The sequence below is a fragment of the Sander lucioperca genome, chromosome 24 (assembly GCF_008315115.2).
Source record: "Sander lucioperca isolate FBNREF2018 chromosome 24, SLUC_FBN_1.2, whole genome shotgun sequence".
In the NCBI taxonomy this organism is placed as follows: Eukaryota; Metazoa; Chordata; class Actinopteri; order Perciformes; family Percidae; genus Sander; species Sander lucioperca.
Window position 1 is genome coordinate 10,723,822 of NC_050196.1, and position 18,841 is coordinate 10,742,662.

The 18,841-nt window shown below is 40.3% G+C and overlaps 1 protein-coding gene and 1 long non-coding RNA gene across 4 annotated transcripts in view; one reads left to right on the forward strand and one right to left on the reverse strand.

Moving 5' to 3' along the window:
- LOC118494450 overlaps nucleotides 1-18,841 on the reverse strand; it is a 130,154-nt gene that overhangs the window by 66,893 nt on the left and 44,420 nt on the right. The gene's annotated exons all lie outside the window — the stretch shown is intronic.
- The window catches only part of LOC116044553 (E3 ubiquitin-protein ligase Midline-1-like), a 58,666-nt gene continuing 40,983 nt past the window's right edge, over nucleotides 1,159-18,841 (forward strand). The window contains exon 1 of one of the 3 annotated variants that reach the window (XM_031291836.2): nucleotides 1,159-1,372. The gene's annotated coding sequence lies outside the window, so the exon portion shown is untranslated. Of the gene's footprint in view, nucleotides 1,373-18,118; nucleotides 18,418-18,841 lie in introns of those variants that run through there. The other 2 variants (XM_035998503.1, XM_031291835.2) reach the window with 2 other exon arrangements.

Consider the following 18,841-nt stretch of genomic DNA (forward strand, 5'->3'; position numbering starts at 1 on the left):
TCACCCCTTACTATACTATTAACAAAAGAAAATCTCCACCAAGACACTCATGTCACAAGAACATCTGTTTATACTTGTATTTTATATTTTGAATGTTCCTATTTACCTTATTATGGTATTAGTGGCTGTTGTAGAAATTGCAGTTTAAAGGTATTCATCTACTGTATTTTATTTATGTGTTTACGTTAACATTAGGGACTTGCTTTATTGAGGAAGAGATGGACGCATTTTGTTGCCTTGTAAATGTTGTGTCTCATGACGGTCTACATGTTGATTCAACGATTTCTCCTTCCCACCAAGACTAACATTGTTGAGGATTTAACATGGTTTTATTTTCTGGCAAGAGATTGGTCACATTTACCTCACCAGCTCTTGGTAAATCAAATACCATATTAGTCTTTAAAAACACAGTTTCAGCCCAAAGTCAGACTGAGTTTGAATATGAAAACTTCCAGCTGATCCCGCTGCTCTGCGCTTCTGTTCCCTTAGGTGACAACCACTACAAGTTAAAAGCAACTCAAAGTTGGGAAAAATTGCAAACCTTACTGAAAATTGAGGCAGTTTGCATCAGCTCTTTAAATGTAGAAAAAAACATAGATACATGGTGTGTAATATTTTGTGTAATCAGCAAATGGTTGCACAGCAAGAGCCCTTCCATTAATTGAATTAAGGCAATGTGAGTGTGTCTACAGTTTGACACTTTAATTATCCGTGGGGGGACTGACTTAACTGGGACTGACTTAACTGAGATGTAAAGTTGTAGCCAGCTGTTTTTTGGAAACTGGACACATGCCTCTAAAAGAGATGTACCTACATTTTCCAAAGGATACACGATTTTGTTGTTGTTGTATTTTTAGGATGAGATCCCAGGACAGTGTAATAGACAAGCCAAGATGCTGGATATCGTCTCCTGCCTCACCATCCATCTGCTCTGGATCAAACACACAGAAGGGTCCAAGAAAGCTCAATGTACCACCTAATATAAGCATGAGTTTCCCAACTGCTGGACAAAGCACTTGCAGCGCTGGTTTCCACAGACCACTTCACGCTTGCCTGAGCCTGAACACATGACAAGTAAAACCCGAAGGCACGGGTTGGGGGGGAAGCTGAACAGGAGGAGGAGGAGGAGGAGGGGAGATGCAAGAAAAGATCCCAAGAGTTTTGATTTGCGAGTACGCTGGGTGTGTGGATGCATGAATCTGCGTCCTCTCTCACCTTTCTTTTCCATCTCTCTAACTCTCTTTTTTTCCCCTGACTTTCTCTACATCTCTCTCTCCTCCTGTTCAAGGTTACTCACTATTGTTTTTCTCAGACTGGAATCACTGCACGCTTCTCTTCTTTTCTGTCGGAGGACCATGTGAGGCTCTTGAATGTAAGTGCCTCCTTTGTTGTTTAATTCACTTTCATTGGGACCATTCCTTTAGAAGCAATAGGTTTAGGCTTTTTTTCTTTTTTCCTCGGAGCACATGCACAATGGGATGTCATACATTGGTCGGGATGGGTTTGGTCGGGATGGGTTTGGGTGGGGGGTGTTTAGGGGGCTTGATTGCTCCATGTGGTCCAAGCGTGGGAGTTGAATGCACGTGTCTGCTGCTGTCATTGTCTCAGCGCAGCTTTTGCACAGCTTTGTCTTTAGTTCTAAACTCGATTTGCTGCATGTGTTAGTCGTTGAATTTTGGTTGGCTTTGTATTTAACCATGAACTCAACATGCTTCATCATAGGTCTGCAAGATCCTTCATTTAACTGGAAAGAGATGCATAGATGAAAAAAAACAAAATATTTTTTATATAGAAACCATCAAAATCAATAGTTTATGTAAATATAATAAAATAACTGTAAATTAGGGACTTGCCTTATTACTATTGCTTAACAGTGGTTGTACACAAATCTAAGGTACTAAAATACAAGTGTATATGTCCGCATAAAGCCCCTGCACTTTAACTAAACAATCTAGTTGCAATACATTTGTACCTGTGTAGTAGTTATTGGGTCATATACAGTATCTAATGAACTATTACACTGTCAAGGTGTGTTTTCATTTTACAACTGCTTGAAACAGTTCAACCGAGTGAAATTGAGGACTATCTGTTCTGTGCTGCATGTTAAATTTATAGAATGCCATGTTTATGTTTTACCACTTGCTTGTTAGCTGTACCCTGCAAATACCCAGAAGGCCTTTAGTTATACCAACATATTATCCAATTTATTTTGTGTTCTTTGTGTACATGAGCCAAATGGACAAATTGCTTGTTTGGATTCATGTCCATATTATGGAAGCCAATGTTCCACATTTGAACTGGATATGTCAGAATGCTAAATCTTCTGCTCGTCAGTATAATACCAGGCTTTTGTTTGTTGGCTTCGTTAGTCTCTTTGGTGACCTCAGAGTACTGTCGAATTCTAAGGATGCACCTTGCGTTTTAGTTAAAAAAATAAAAGAGAGCGTACATACTTTAAGACTTCAGAGTTTTGTTCCATGAGCTGTCAAAAGTTGCTAAAGCTGAATTATGTAAGCAATGATTTGAATGCTCAAGCACTCATAACTCCTATAAAAACAACTTTGACAGAGTTGTTTTTATAGGAGTTATGAGAGTTAGTAAGTTTCTCATTACACTGTACTAAAATTATGTCTTTGTGGACTTATTCAGTTGTGTTTGTTCTCTCAGATGCCTCCAAACTGAAGATTCTTTATAAAGATTCCACCCCTGCTTTGTACTTCTGGGTTTTAATGCAAATATGCACTCACTTTGCAAAGATTAATTAAAAGTACAGTTCAACTCCGAAATCAAAAAAGGAGTTTAAATTCCTTCAGGTATACATGGAATTCTGTGGGGTTTCAGCATTAAACATCCTCCCACGCTTCACTGCAAAGCAATGTGTCTAACATGAATTGCAACTGACATGGCAAATGAATAATACAAAAAGTGTATACACTCAGTTATCAATTATGGAAAACTTAACTAAGTTGCATGCCAAGCGTTGAGGTTTATGGTAAACGTGCACGTTCACACTTCTCTTTAGCAGGTTATATTTGTGAATGCTTGCTTCAAACGTCACTGCGGACTTATTTTCAGACTGTAGCGATATTCTCTTCAAAGTGTTTGGTCGTTAAAGGCCGGCACACAAGAACACACACAGCTCTAAATATTGAATAATGATTTAAAATGCATTTAGCTGCTGGTGCAGTCAGTAGGATTACTCTATGGCTGATTGAGTAGCATAAATCTAAAATGAATCTCTAGAGAAACATATCTTTGCCGTGGACTAAAAACTATCATCATAAACTATTTCCGCAAAACAAACTTGTCTTTAGACTGATGGCTATATATGTTTCATTCATTTTGAAAAGGTTTTGTGAGCAAAAAAGTAAAAAAAAAAAAAAAAAAAAAAAGTTATCTTTTGTAGATTAGGTTTTCAGGAGTCCTGGTAGTGCATTGGCCTTTTGCTTCAAAAAGGATGCAATGTTTCATCATTCACTTCTAGCCAAGCCAATAGAAACGTTTGACGTAGAGGTTATTGCCGTGGTCATGGACATATTCACACTTCATAACATCCCCAGTCCCTCTTTTCCCCCATCATGGATTCCACACACTCCATTCTCTTATCAGTGCTGACATGTGGAGAGGGAGGTGCTGCTGAATGCAGCAGGATGTGACAGTTTCGTACCTGGAGCTACTGGCGCTGAGCTAAAATGAAATGAAACGGTGTGTGGAGAAAGGTTAGGAGACACGACACTAATCCAGAGCATAGATGCTAGTTCCTGGCTTGTCACTGTGAGGAGTGAAGGTGTGGGAGAAATGCAAAGATGCCTAGATAGTGAATTTAAAAGCACATGTATTTATGCCTTTTAAGGCAATCATCTTCAAGGAGTATGGTGTTCTGGTGCCCAGAAACCACAATCAAACTGTACACTCAGTGCTGTGGCATTGATCTGAGTTGTAGGAGTTTCTGGAGGTAACACTCTGCTTTGTTTAATAGCTGCTGCTAATGCTAGCTACCCAGTACTTACTCACACGGCTGTTTTTATTTTTCCAGGAAAAAGAAAAAAAAAAAACTATAGATTCAATGACTCCAATGTTATGAAACGGAACAGTTGATTTAAATATTACTTTACACAATAAAATTGTTCCCGTTTGTGAAGTCTTAACTATCTGCAGTATGCTCAAATTATTTTTAGTTTTAACACCCTCTTTGCCATATTTGGAGCCCAGCAGGGTCTCGAGCTAGGAGGCCTTGGCATCAGCAGCTGCCAATGTGTCCAATCTTTTTCATGCCCAGCCAAACCCCCCACATTCCAGCTATAAAATCCCATCTCTAGAGCGCTTGGCATTCACATTACAGCTCCCAAGCAGCCAAACTCTGGATCCTCGCCACCTCCTTGTCGAGAAAATGAGTTTGAATAGAGAGAAAAGGAGGGGTTTTAAATGCAAGTAGAGGCATTTTATTTGCAATGACCCCCTTTCATCTACCCTCGGGGTATTGGACTGTGTGAATGGGCTGTTTTGTTCTCCGGGTGACCAAACATGGCACTTGAATGTTTATCTGCACAATGACAAAGTTTGAAAGAGCCAAAGACACTTGGTGATGAGATGGACCGTGAACTAGTCAAGTGCCCTGTTCTGTTCCGTCTCTGCTAAACACACAGCTTTGGCTTCACTGCAGCCTGTGCCATCACGGCTGTGTTGGCGATTCAACTTCTTTTAATACATTGTGTGCTCGTGCCAGCCACTACGGGACAATAGTGGAGTCTTACTATTATTAAATGTGCTGGGAACCTTATACAGAAAGCATCGCCGCTATGAGAACTCACACTCGAAGGACAATAATCTTGAGTATAGAAAATATAATTCAGTGTTCAGAGTTGCATGCATTTTAGTTGCACTAGGACCAAACTTATTTGCAACACAGTTCAAAAATTCCAATATCATAGCACATGCCTTTCATTTGGGTAATACCTAGACTGATGTGTCAAACTATTACAAGGGTCAAAGGTTAAAACATGTTCCCAAGGTGAATTTGGGTTTCCTGGGATGGCGAAGGCATGTCCCGAGTTCCACCCTACTCTGCCTCTGATTGGCTTACCCTGGTATTCTTACCCTAACAATCTCACTCCTCATTCCTAAACATAACCAATCCAACCAAGGAAGGCAACCAGTACTAGCCAATCAGAGGCAGAGTAGGGCGAGTCATCCCTTCTCCATCCTAGGAAATGCAAATTTGCTTTTCCAAGAATAGGAAATCAACATGAGTTAGTATTTAAGTTTTTTTTTAAAGTTGAGATATGTAGGAAATCAGTTAATTCTTGAGTTACCTTAGTGTATGGTAGCTGGTGTTGGCTTCATTTAATGACATTACGGCATACTAGGCCTTTTTGCTAAAAAGCTGTGTGAAGCCTAAATTGTATCTATTGAGGCAAGCAAGTTGAGTGTATGGTTTAACTTCACAAAAGGGCATTCAGAGAGAAACCAGCTTTACATTAAAGCAATGCAAGGGCCTGTGTTGGTGGGGGCATGTTGTTTCTGGTACCTGTGAGACATTACACACAATCCAGGAAAGCTGATTGAGTGGTAGGTCTACGAGTTTGAATCCGATGCCAAAGCACTACACAGCGACTATAATAGTATGAGACAGGATTTTGCAATTCTGGAAAGTTATCACAGTCGCTAGAAATACAGTGTTCATGTTACAAAGTAATCTAGCAGGAATGTGCACTTGCACATATTGCTGCATTGCATTACAGAAAAAAAATATAGCCAAGTTGAACTCTTTTGCATTTCTTTGTCGGAGGCTTTTGCATTGGCACCCCACATTCAAATGGATGTGTAGGTTGTGATTTTTTTCACATAGTGGTTCTCAAAGGGTTTTCTGAAGCATCCATCTGTACAATCTGTTCTCTGACCTCATTTACAGAGTCACTTTCAAAACCAACTGTCAGAGGACAAAAAGTAAATTAGTGAAAATAATCCGATAAACTACGAAAATGTATGTATAAGGAGTGTATAGGAAGAAAACCGCATTTACAGTATTCAGATTCATGTATTTAATTTCCCCCACAGATGTCAATGCCCCAACTGGAAAATCAGAAAGCTCATTATGAAATTGGTGCTTTGATCAATCATTATTTTTTCAAGTTCTGTCAAAATGCAGTATACACATGTCTCAGTTTCTTTTCCCATTTGTTGATCATGCAATAGGAGGCTGTCCTGTATGACTGAGTACTGTAAAGTAAAGACAATGCATGAATTGTCAGTGGTGTCTGGAGTATTGCCATTAAGGGAAATACATTGATTTGACTGATTGATCATTTTCATAGCTGTTGGAGTCAACAAAACCTGAAAAGTGATTTTAAACAGAAGAGAATGCAATAGAAAATACCTCCTAAATACCAACAGAAGGTAATTTGAGCAAGATCATTCTCAACAACATAATAGCTGACACTATTTGTCTCATCTAGTTCACATAGTCAGTGCCTGTGCATCTTAGTATGTCATTGATTAACGCAGCAGCTTGGTGTGCATACTGCTGCCTGCATTAATTGGCTCTTTGATTAGCTAAAACTCAAGAGTCAATGTCTGGCCTACAAGCAGAAGTGGATCGTTGTGTCCTCGTGGAGAATTCATAAACTGGAGAACAGTGTCGGGTGAGCTGTTCCCAGAGCTGGAAAAGTGGAGTTATAAGTTACAAATGTGGCTAGAAATGAGCACTTTTATCACTGTATCATAATATTACATCATGTTCCCCCATGTAATTCCAGGAGAAGTTGCTTTCTAATTATGGGGAGCAGGTTTTTCCAGATGCAGCGTTGTGATTTGTAACCAAAACCTCAAAGCATATCAGCACGCTCTCATTCATTACAACTATGAATGTTGGGGTGACAACAAAAATTCAAGCTGTGCTTTGACTTGTTCGGCTCCACTGAGAGAAAATAAAAATCTGATCCGTCTAAAACATCAAGACAAGAAAAATTAGGACTATAGCTGGCAACAGAATGGAGACAGAAGATGTTTCGTGACACCTCTCACAACACTGCCACCAGTAAATCCCCAAAAAAATCTAAACATGGTGACGCACCCAGAAAACACAATCTTAGTCAGCATGTACAAATATTATTACCAAGACAACCAAATATAATAATGGCAGCAAAATAGTATATTGTCCAAACACAAATCCAATGTGGAGGCTTGTAAAATACAAAGTGCACAAGCCAGCCTTTATGACTGGTTATAAAAAAACACAACTGGATTTGCGTGCTGTCTGAACAAAGCAAAGCAGTCTAATAGATGTTTACTGGAGATTTGATCACTTTTGGTCCACATCAGTTTGGAGGGAAAACCACAGAAGGAATGTGTCTAGTCAAAAGGATCACAGTCACTTAGAAACCACACTGTTTTGGAAAATTGTACACACATGCAGTTCTAAAGGGAGCTTTCATTTAATTATCTTGAAGGATAATTCAACTATTTAAGTGCCATCTGAACTGCAAAAGCATCACAAATTATGTTGCATCGGCCAAATCGGGGCGCAACCAACAAATATGTATTTCCTTAAGAATGTATAGACATTATTCTGACTTTTGTTACTGCGTAGATTGAGGCATGGGCTTAATACTGGCCAATACTTCTTGGCCAGGTCGCCGTTGCAAATGAGAACCTGTTCTCAACGGCCTACCTGGTTAAATAAAGGTTAAATTAAAAAAATAAAAATAAAATAAAAATACACAATGACCCTTTCCTAGCTTTTGAAAAGTGCTGTGGGTGGTTATTGATCAATCTCTGAGGTCAATGCATGTGCAAGTGTGTATGTGTGTGTGTATGGGGCAGGCAGTATTTATCTGTGCTGATGTTAGAAGAATAGAGAAGAGGGGACAGCTCAAGCTCAATCTTTAAACAAGACATGTAGAGAAGGCAAGCGACCATGTTGGAAGCAAATGTCATTCACTTTAAGAAGCATTGTCCCCTGGGATGCACCTCTGAAGGCCAGCACATCTACCTGTGTGTGCCTGGCTGTCTGCCTGTCTAAATACTGCATTAGAAGTGACACAGCTATTTCTATCTGCCTCTTGAACCTCCTACATTTGTTTCATTTAAATTCTATTTGTGAGTAACGACATGTAGGAGTTGGTATGCGAACCCTGCTCTTAATGTTGCACTTCCTACACTGTAAAAAAAAAAAAAGTGCTGTCAGTGAACATAATCCAGGCAGCAACAACAACTGTATGTGCCCCATCAACAACATACTGTAAATGGCAAAACAAATCAGGAATATGTACATTTCTATAGGAGACAGGGTTGCATGCGCACATATTCCTACAGTATGGTCGTGAAGATGATTTCCATTGCCTTGCATCAATCATGATTTATCAAATAGGTACAGTGATAGCTGCCTGCCCTACTTCTGTCATTCAAATACTCAGATGAAGGGGTATGAGTAAAAAATAAAATAAATCAATGAGCTTCTTTAAAGAGTGTTTGACGATATACTGTATGCACTAGCCAATCTTGATATCCACAAACATATATTAATGAGTAACTTTATCAACCAATTTGAGAGGTTCCAGTCTTGGGTTTTGATTCGTAAAAGATGAGACAACCCCTTTTATTTACATTTGGATCACGGATGCCTTTAAGTAAGCCCTAACCCTACTAAAATAGATGCTTAATTAAAATCACAGCTAAGCCCAATAGACTTAATTAATAATTCAAACCATTAATGATCTAACTGAGACCATCATTTATTCCATTTATAATTCATGGCTGTCTTATACTGTAGTCACGCTGCCATCACACTGTACGAAGCCCCCTCCCCATCTTCATACAAAATGCATGTCCTTTGATTAATATTCCGACTTCCGATTCCTCTTTCATAGTCATATGCATTGATAGGTAACATCTCTAATTCTTTCCACGGCCACAGATGATATAAGCTTTTTATATTCACTATAAGCAAAGTGAGATGTTCCCACTTCCTACTTTTTATATATGTGTGAGTGAGTGTGTGCACTCTTCCTGTCACAAGTGATGGCAGGCCCATAAATCTGAATATTTTCTCACTGTCAGGTGGACTATAATACATTGCATTACCACACAGACAGACACACACACACACACACACACACACACACACGAGCAGGGGAGGTCGGAGAGACTGACTTTCACTTATAACTTATTCAAGCTTCACGCTGTCATTCGGCACACCTGGGAAAAAAGTCAATTTTTTTTCACCGTGGGAAGGCTTATCTAAAGCAGCAGTATATGACTTTGAAATAACAACTTGCTTTTCAAACATCCTCACATAGTGTTTCCTATTACCTTCTACATAGCTCCAAATGACTGCGTTGAATGCTGAGTTGCACTGCCCAAACTGTGGTACGGTATTATCAATGCATTTTTGTGCCCACAATAGGAATCTGTGTCCCAGCTGGAGCAGTTTCAGGCTCGTCTGTTTAAATCATTGGCACTGGATTGGAGAGATTCAGCCTGAAAGGTCACCAGTGCTGCTATGTGATGCCAACTTCCAGTTAGCCTATCAGGTTATTTCATGGCCTTGTTAATTACCACATTAAATTCTACTTGAGCTTTTATACTGGTTCAGGGTAAAGCACTTCAGATTTTTTTTTTTTTTTTTTTTTTTTTATAATTAGGACTGTGATTATACTGAAAGGCAATGCTTGTTCACCAGCCAATAGTGTTTGCTGTCCTTTATAAATGAGCTTGTGTGACCGAATGAGGAGTTATACAACTTCCTGGGACAAAGTGATTGGGTGTGAAATACAAGCAGAGCATTGTGGAGAGATATGTTCATGTACTAATTGGAGGGCTTCACATTGAACATAATGAGGACAGCAGTTTGAATATGACTGTACTTCACAGGAGAATATGAGGACATAATGATCTTCCTTTCTCCCACGAACTCCACATATATTTTAAATTAGATTTGCTTTTACCCCGGGCTCAAAGGAAGAGAAGTGAAGAGAATTTTTTATGGCTCATCACACCCTTATTTCACTCAATACAACAAGACCAGCTATACTGCACTTTACTCCGTGTGAGAATTTTAATAGATAATGTAGTGACGCCTGAAGTAGCACATTAGCTTGAAGACTCAGCGATGTGTGACAGTGACTGCCTGAGAGCCTGTAGATGCAACTCACGTGGTGCATGGTATCCAGTGACTTATTACATGCAGCGGATGTGCAATTGCATTGTGTTAATTAAACCTGCGAGAATTTAATCTCAATATTGATTGATTGGGATAGGTAATGGTAAAGCAGGTCAAATAATCTCACCGCTTTTGCACTTAAAAATAAAAATTAGCTTTAAATAGAAAATGTATTTTTATGAGTACTGAAAAATGAAGCCATTGTGGAAGTGGAAAAAACTGCAGTTCCTCCAATGGCCACTTGAGGCTGCTTTCAAAAGCGAGTCAATCGTTATAGACCCCCATGTAAATATGCCCAACTTTACAGCAGAAATAAACATGTTAGCTAATTTCACCCTTCATGACAACTATATGGGGGTTAATTCTTTTTATAACTCACCCATTCAAATTATATTAAGGGTGTGCCGCTTTGAGTGAAAGTTAGCTGCCATCACAGGAGGCAGGCACTGCCACTTTGAGCTTTATTTTGGCTCTTCAGAAACCTATGGGTGACGCTATGGAGAATACGTCCATATTTTATAAAGTCTATAATTTTGACACTTCACTGCATAGTGCAATCGGGTCATCAGCTTTGTTGACCTTAATACAGAGCTTTAGCATTGTTTAGACCCTTTACAAACGGCAGACGGGTCAGGAGAATACACTGATTAGTACGTCTGGGTATCTGCTGATATGGTACTGTAGTATGGGTACCCACACCAAAATGAAAAAATTCAATATCTTACTTTAAGAAATAAAACATTTTTCTACATCCACTTGTTATTAATGTTCCAAACGTGACATCTCAGCCAGTTCCAATCGCTGATGAGGAAGAGCGTGAGATGCAGTTGAAAGCTCCAGAAAAGCTAGCAGGCTTTTGTTAACTCTTAAAAGCATTTTTCTTATAACAAGTGATGATTTTGAGTCTTCTTGGGGATTATGTCGAGTTGTCATGGGGTGCCAGCTGGTGTGGGTTCGTGTCGAGGGCGAGCAGCTAGGAGGTGACTCTTCCGTGACAGTTTTAGGACACAGTTTTAGGCCTGCTGACGGCTAATGATGATGCTGCCTGACACCCATATATATGTGCGTGTCCATCTGTGTGTATGTTTCTCAGTATGTGTGCCCTTGCGTGCACAGATTTGTGTGTGCGCTTTTGGGCATTTAAGTGTCTGTGTGCTTGACTGTGTATGGGTCTATTTGCATTGATGATGTCACACTTAATTTCTTCGGTGTGACAGAGAATGCCCTTAAGCCATTGCTGCTGGTGAATGCCTCAGATTCAGGCAATGTATCTAGATGTGTGTTTGTGTGCATGCATAATGTACAAAATCACTACTGGATGCTCTGAATTTGATCTAAAATCTGACAAAGAACGCCCTTTCTTGCTTTATGTCCTGGATGATGTTTTTAATCGCATCCACTTTGATGTCATGGTCGAAAGGAGCAGGCAGGGTAAAGATGTTGACGACTACTGTTGATTCAGAGTTTTTTATTACTCACTCTGATCTCAGTTGCCTCATGGTCCTTGTTACATATTCACAAACAGCAGTGAATCAAAATATTTCTGTTGATCGGCTGACCGGTTTGATTCCCTGACTCACAATGGCATTTGAAGTAATGTGCGCAATCTTCCGTGTCCTTTTTTTAAAAGAATCTTATGGCCTGTAAGCTTTTGAAGCACCGGAGGGAATGTTTCTGACAGTTCACATACACAGATGGACATGATTGCACACACACTCCTCAGAATCCCTGTTTTTCAAGTATTGAATCGTCAGTTATAATGAGTAGTCTCAACTACTCTCAGTGGGCATATTTAAAAAGGGTCAGTTCACCCAAACTACAAAATAAAGATACTCCTAGCTGATTTTATACAGACCTTTTTAAATTTTTCAGTTCCCTCATGATTTACGACTACACTGCATACCAAAAACATCTATTTAAGAGAAAATAGTGCAGCTACATTTACGGTTTATTACCTAGACTTCTTTATCTCTCTCGCTCTCCCCAACCCTCCATCTCTCTTAATCTGTCTGTCCCCCTGCTCCTTCCATCTCAAAATCTGTTTTTCGGGGGACTTTCTTTGTATTAGTTTCTCTCTGATTAGATCGGTTCATTCACAGATGTCACTTGACAGAGACAGATAGCTCCCAGACTCAACAACAGAATCTCCTCAACTAAACACACAACGCTTCTTTCCTACTTTCCTGTCTGTGCTCGGCTGGTACTAGCTGTACATCTTCCCCTCGCTGATGAAAGCCAGCTCTTTACTGTCCGCATGTGAACTCACTTAGAAGGCCAGAGGTCAGTTTGAGGGGACATGTGTTTGGCATTTCTCCAAAAGGGGCCTTAGCTGTGATTGCCGAATTGCTTCACAAAAGGTCACAATGTCACACAATTTCTTAAGGGCCCGGGTGAGACCCGACCACACTCCGTGGCAAATGTATATGTCAACTCTACAGAATATCTCCCAGCCTCTCATGAGTCATGCAATATGAATGTATATCTAATGTACTGTCCAAGATAGTGATCAGTGACTAGGGATGGTTTTAAGGCACTGTATATCCAAGTCATAAAGATGCCTCTGGAATATATGCTGATGGAGCTCATGGTTTTTTTTAACTGTAAAATATGTGCGTTTGGATCAAAGGATGCTGGTTTTGCATAGATTGAGACCCATTTAAGTATTGTGGTCATGTGTCCTTCTGCACATATGTATGATGTAAGTCCTGCAAATCCCGGACTACCCACAGCGTTGGTGCCCTCTGCAAAGGTCTTGGTCGTAACCTTGTCGTGCTTTATCCCCGTAATGGTCTCACCCCAAGAGAGGAGACTGTCTCCACCGCATTCCACGCATTCCTGGTTGTTAAAAATAAGTCCTCTCTAAACTCAGTAAAAGCCAGCTTTCCTAAATTCAAAGAGCTGTTATGGAAAGGTTGGAAAATGAAAGGGCAAGAGAAGTTCCCCCCCTACATTTCATAAATAAATGAGCTAAGGTATAAAGTAAACAATAAAAACACGTTTAAAGACGTTTTACTAGCTTTACTGTCACAGCATCTTCGGTGCCATTGAAAAAGTTACAATAAAACCTGAGTAAAATCAAAATACGCAAAATAACTGCATTACATAGCCAAAAACCTTGCGGGATAGTTTCTTAAGAGCAAAACAAAACCACAATGTCATCATCTCTTTTGGCTATATTTCTGTGCAGGAATCTTAAAAGATAACTACATGTCCATTGTGCATGTCAAATTAGGATGCTGAACTCAATACCCTTATCTCTACTTGCACAATGTCATCTGGAGCACAATCGTAATATCACCAGGGGCAAGACGGGAACATATAGTTCAAGGTGAAAAACTCGACTTTGCGGTGTTGAAGTAGAGGACGCTTGACAAAGCTTCAGCTACTTCCTCTGCTGAGAGACTTGAATGAATGAAGAGGCCTTGTGTCTGTGCGCTTTAATTCTGAAGAGTGCTGTTGGATAACTTCCAAGGGGGAAATAAATAACTTGCAAATGCAAGGACTGTGCAGTATCTCTATCTCCATTCTGGCATCAATGAAATAAGATAAGGTGAGCCTGTATTCTCCACAACGGTCTCCCTGCAGGTTAAAAACTTTGAATAAAATACTAAAATGGACTTTTTTACGATGGTCCACATACAAAACACAATCTTGCAATGTGTTGAGCTTTATTTGCATGCGATTTCTATAGTTGCAGTGCTCTTATTGCCGCCATACTTTTTGCATTAAAACGCTGACTAAAGGCAACAACAGTAGAGCTTGTTGGATGGTGAAACAGTGTCTGTTACCACATCTTTCTGACATCGGAGGAACTATGTTCAACAATTTCTGTATCCAACATTTGCCCACATTATGCATTGATTGGCCAGTTGTGTGGAGGTGAGAAATTAAGCAGGGTTATAGGATCTCTCTAAACATGCGTGCCATTATCTCCATGTTTAAGAAATTATTGCACCTTGCCCCCCTTTGTGACGGGCAGCTTTTCACTGCAACTTTGAGTGTGGCCATTCAGAGCAGGTATAACCTCTCCTTTCATGTAGCTGGAGCTGGGCCTTCATAGTTTAGTTGGTTACTTAGAGATAGAGCTTTATTTTCTGTTCTTTATTTTCATTATTTTTTTTTATATTTAAAAAAATCAAGCTTCGGCATGAAAGTCCTATATACCAACCCTAAATCATTTATTTTGTTCATAAATTCAGCCTTTCAGCGGTCTATCATTATAACCTCTAATGAGATGCTGTAGTTTGGCTGGCTTCGAAAGAGATGAGGGGAAGAGATCACTTTCAAAGAATGTGAAAGGGTTTTGGGGTAAAATGTTGATTATTTCCTTTTCCATTTCAAGCCATATGAAATTGTATCAATCTACTGGCAGCTAATTTGTAAGTGAAAATGAATATTATTACTCACATGCTTGAAAGTGTGACCTTCAGACATACATTCTGATTTCACAACGCAACAACATAGATATTCAACATATTCATTCTCAGTAGTATGAATTGAAAATGTCTACATTGACGTCAATGCACTAACTATGCATGTGTCTATATTTTCCTTCTTGCTGGGGTGAGGGAACACTTCATGTCTTGGGGGACTAGTAGAGTGTTGAGAAAGTTAGCGGTCTTGCTCTTGCCGGGAACTGACTCGAGATGGAAACTCTTTCCCTGTCCTTTTCCAGAGAAGCATTCTTAAGGATCCGCCTCAGCCCGACTGATCCCACTCCAACCGCCAGAAACACACACAGCCACAATCCCCACAACAGCGCACACATCCAAATACTGTACATGGACACACACAGGGTACTAACCGTCCACCACAAAAAAGCTGTATATAAAACATGCCATCTACACCCCTGCTAATGGCCATGTAGCACATTATGGTATTCTTTTTTGTTTAGGTATAACATACCTCCATGATCATTGGAATTTGTGAATTTTTTTAACTTCAGGGAAGAGGTTTGTGTCAAAACTCTTCAATGAATTCACTAAACAACATCCATTTGAGCTATTTGAGTCAAAGTGGTGAAAGAACATTTGAAACTGACCTTACAGGAATTCCAAAACACTATCTTGAAATGTCTGTCAGGGCTTGGCTTTTCAGTGGTGCATTCAATTTTGGACATGCTTTCTGGAACTTATCAGACCCAAACAAACAGTTCCATTTGATGCACAAAACTTAATTTTGGGCCAAAAGGCCATTTCTGGCTCTAGGATCATGCAGTCCTGGATACAGGAAGGAATTAAACCCATAGCTCTTTGCGAGGTAAGAACCATGTCCTACACTTTCAACAACAAGACTCACTCCCCTAGGGCAAAATGTTAGGGCTCATTTAGGATATAGCAACCATTGAGCAGCCTGCTTCAAGCTTTCACATCATATGGACTGTAAAGTTCTGAAAAAATGTTTCTGATGATTCTTTTTTTCCCTCTTTCGGTTATGTAGAATTGGCAAGTCTAAAAGCACCATCCACAGTGAATAAGACATGACTGGGAGGTATGCAACGGGACGGCTGGTGACTGCTAAGGATTTCTGATCAAAGATTGCAGTTTTGGTGGGGCAGCTTGCCTTGTGTGGGAGGGTAAATGACTCAGGATTAATTTAAGCTTCTTTCCTTTTGGGCCGCATAAAAAGGGGGGGGTTGTTTTTTTATGAGTAGCAGCCAAAACAGCTGAAGTTTCAAGGTAGGACAGCCGGGAGACATTAAAAATGGCAAAGGTTAAATCGCTGCTGAGGACGTGTCATGGATGCACAAGTGGAGACAGATGAATGTTTTTAATTAGTAAATAACAGTTCCAAAGCACTAACTCCATCAGTACGACTACGACTCATAGCTACTACATCTTTGCTTTGAGTTTCTCTAACAGAAAGGCTATTTTCACTCACTCATTAATTGCAATCAGTTCTACTTTGCGTTTTTTTGTTGTTGTCTAATTGGTGTTCTTTCCGTGTTCATGTCATGTGACATGGATGGCAGAGATTCCCAGTCAGATGCATTTCAGCTTTAAAACAAGTTTCTTGGTTGTAAATACAACTTGTATGTTGGCACTTTTTAGTCCGAAACCAGTAATTACAATAACTCCAATAAAGCATGAATGCAAACATTTTACTGTCATCGATGTTTTAAATAACAAAAAATCTTATAGCAGCCACACTCACATTCTTTGTATGCTTTTAATGTGAAACATCTGCAATAAGAACAAAAAAACAACTAAGTAGAAATGATTGGAGTTAAGTGTGATGAGTAGGCTATGACATGACCATGTTTTTGTATTGATTGAGTTGGTGCATTATGCTAAATTAACCATGTGAGCTGTGAGAGTGCTGAGGCCTGTACTACGAAGCAGGATCAACATGTCTGGATTTATTTCAGTTAACCGGCTTCACCAAACCCAACAACCGCTGTGTCACACGGTGGTTAACAACTAGTTCAATCAACCCAGGGTTTCCCAATCCAGCGACGGGCACGTTAACATAAAAGAGGCGGTGTTTGCACAGCACGGCCAATCGCAAACATCTTCCAGAGCCGCATATTTTACATAAGAGCAAACTATAATTCTACATAAATATGAAGAACACCGACATGGTTTACAGGCAAAATGCAGGAAGGAAAGCTGGCACAAAAAATAGCCGACGCTGTAAATGCGTAAATCACAACGCTTATCAATATCACTTCCCCATCAGTCAGGCACAAGATCTGACCATAATTACACAAGTGCTTTCCATAAACTGTTGTTGCTTTAGTCTATTATTTCAGTTGCAACCTGCAGTGGTAAGCGATCGTGAGAGCAAATAAAAAATATAAAAACATAATTCAAACCGATGTGTGGCATTGGCAACACACAGCTCAAGAAGCCAACAAATGGCCTATACGTAATTCCTTCCGCTGGACATCTATATCTTTCATAAAAATACCCATCAGGGAATATTGACGGGGTTGTCGGTCTCTAAATGTTTTAACTTTTATAAGCGCACCGCTCTCTCTCTGCGCACCAAGCTCCACCGGATATTCTAAGAACGGTGACGCCATTATTAATCGAGTATTGATTGGTCAGTAGGCGGTGCTTTTACACCGGTTGATCTCTAATCTCCAACATAACCTGCTCCCAAGCAACAACCCAATAACAAGTGATCCCCCATCGTGATACACAAAACCCTGGGTTGAACCTGAAGTTACCTTGTTAACGCCAAATCTTGCTTCGTAGGACAGGCCTCTGGTCATTTCAACACCCTTAATGTTTATTTTTACCCAGCCTTTAAAGTTGTCATCACATAAGCCATTTGTTTATGAACCTTCCATTCAATGAAATTGTCCCACACTCAGCCCTGAAAATGGATGACTCGGTTCCAATGTGGGTAATGAATACTGAGCAGAGCGATTACAAACTGCTAACAGCGCACAAGAGCAATGCTGTGCAACTGCAGGGAAAAGTTTCAACAAAGGAGATTGCACCCAAAAAGGAAATGCATGCTTGAATTTGTCATACTGTCTTCAATTGAAGTGAATGGGAGACAGAGCAAATACTTGGAGCACCTATAAGTTTAATGTGACTGCACTTTTGGGGACTGGCTTTATTTGTTCGTGCTGGGCACAAGACACAACTTGGCTATTAATTGAACACCAGATTTGAGAACAAATGGTAAAAAGGTGTAAAGATCACAGTGAGGTCTTTTTACTCCAATGCAAGATGTAACTTGGCTTTCCACATACGAGTTTGCATGCAAGCGAGCATATGCGCAAGAACAAGTACACATGCACACAAACACACAGATCTTCTATATGACACATCTGACTGCAAATTCACACTTGCACACAGCCAGCCCAGACTCCACCCCCAGTGGTTCAGTGATTGGCCTACTTAGAGGCAGGGCAGCCCACTGGCAGATTTGAATACAGGGTAACAGAGAGGGAGGGATGGACAGAGAGGAAGAGGCGGGGAGGGGAGATAGAGAGGAGGGCGGTGCACTAGTTTTCCCCCTGCTCTCTCTGTCTCTCTCTCTCTCTGCCGGGTCAGGATGGAAAGGCTTACACAGGCAGGGGAGGAAACATGTCATGAGAGGTGATGACACAGCCACGGAGACTTATCCACATCCTCACTGACTCCCAAGTTCGCTGCATGCCACCACCGCTTCTGCTGCTGTTGGCGCGTCCCACAGAGGAGAGAGAGAGACAAAGATAGCCTCCACTCTCTCCCCACCTCTCGCTCTCTCTTCCTCTCTTTTTCACTTTGTTTATGGATAATGGGATTTTAATCATGTGGAAGGTAAGAGGAGTGGAGGAGCTTGTTTTGTTTTCTTATTCAGACTCTATTATAAGGGGCCTGTCTCTGTGGGAGTTTGCGTTCCTCTTAGTTTACTTAAGTCTGCGAGTCCCTGGGGGATTCCCGCATGCTTTCACCCTCCATCTCAGCTCAGATTGTATTCTCAGTGGAAATGAGGAGTGGAAGCGTTGAGTGCCAGCATTACTGGAATGATAATGATAGAGCAGTGGGTTCGGGACTCAGCCAATGAGTGCTGTGGAGCCATCTAGATCATGGTCTAGAAGAAACTTCAGCAGAAACAGTTGCTGAATTCACATTTATAACAAGGTGTCTGTTTTTACTATGTGGTGTAAATGATTATGAATCAGTTGTTTATTCCGGATTGCTTTAAATGCATCAGTCTGACTTCTGAGTCAGCTTTACAAAA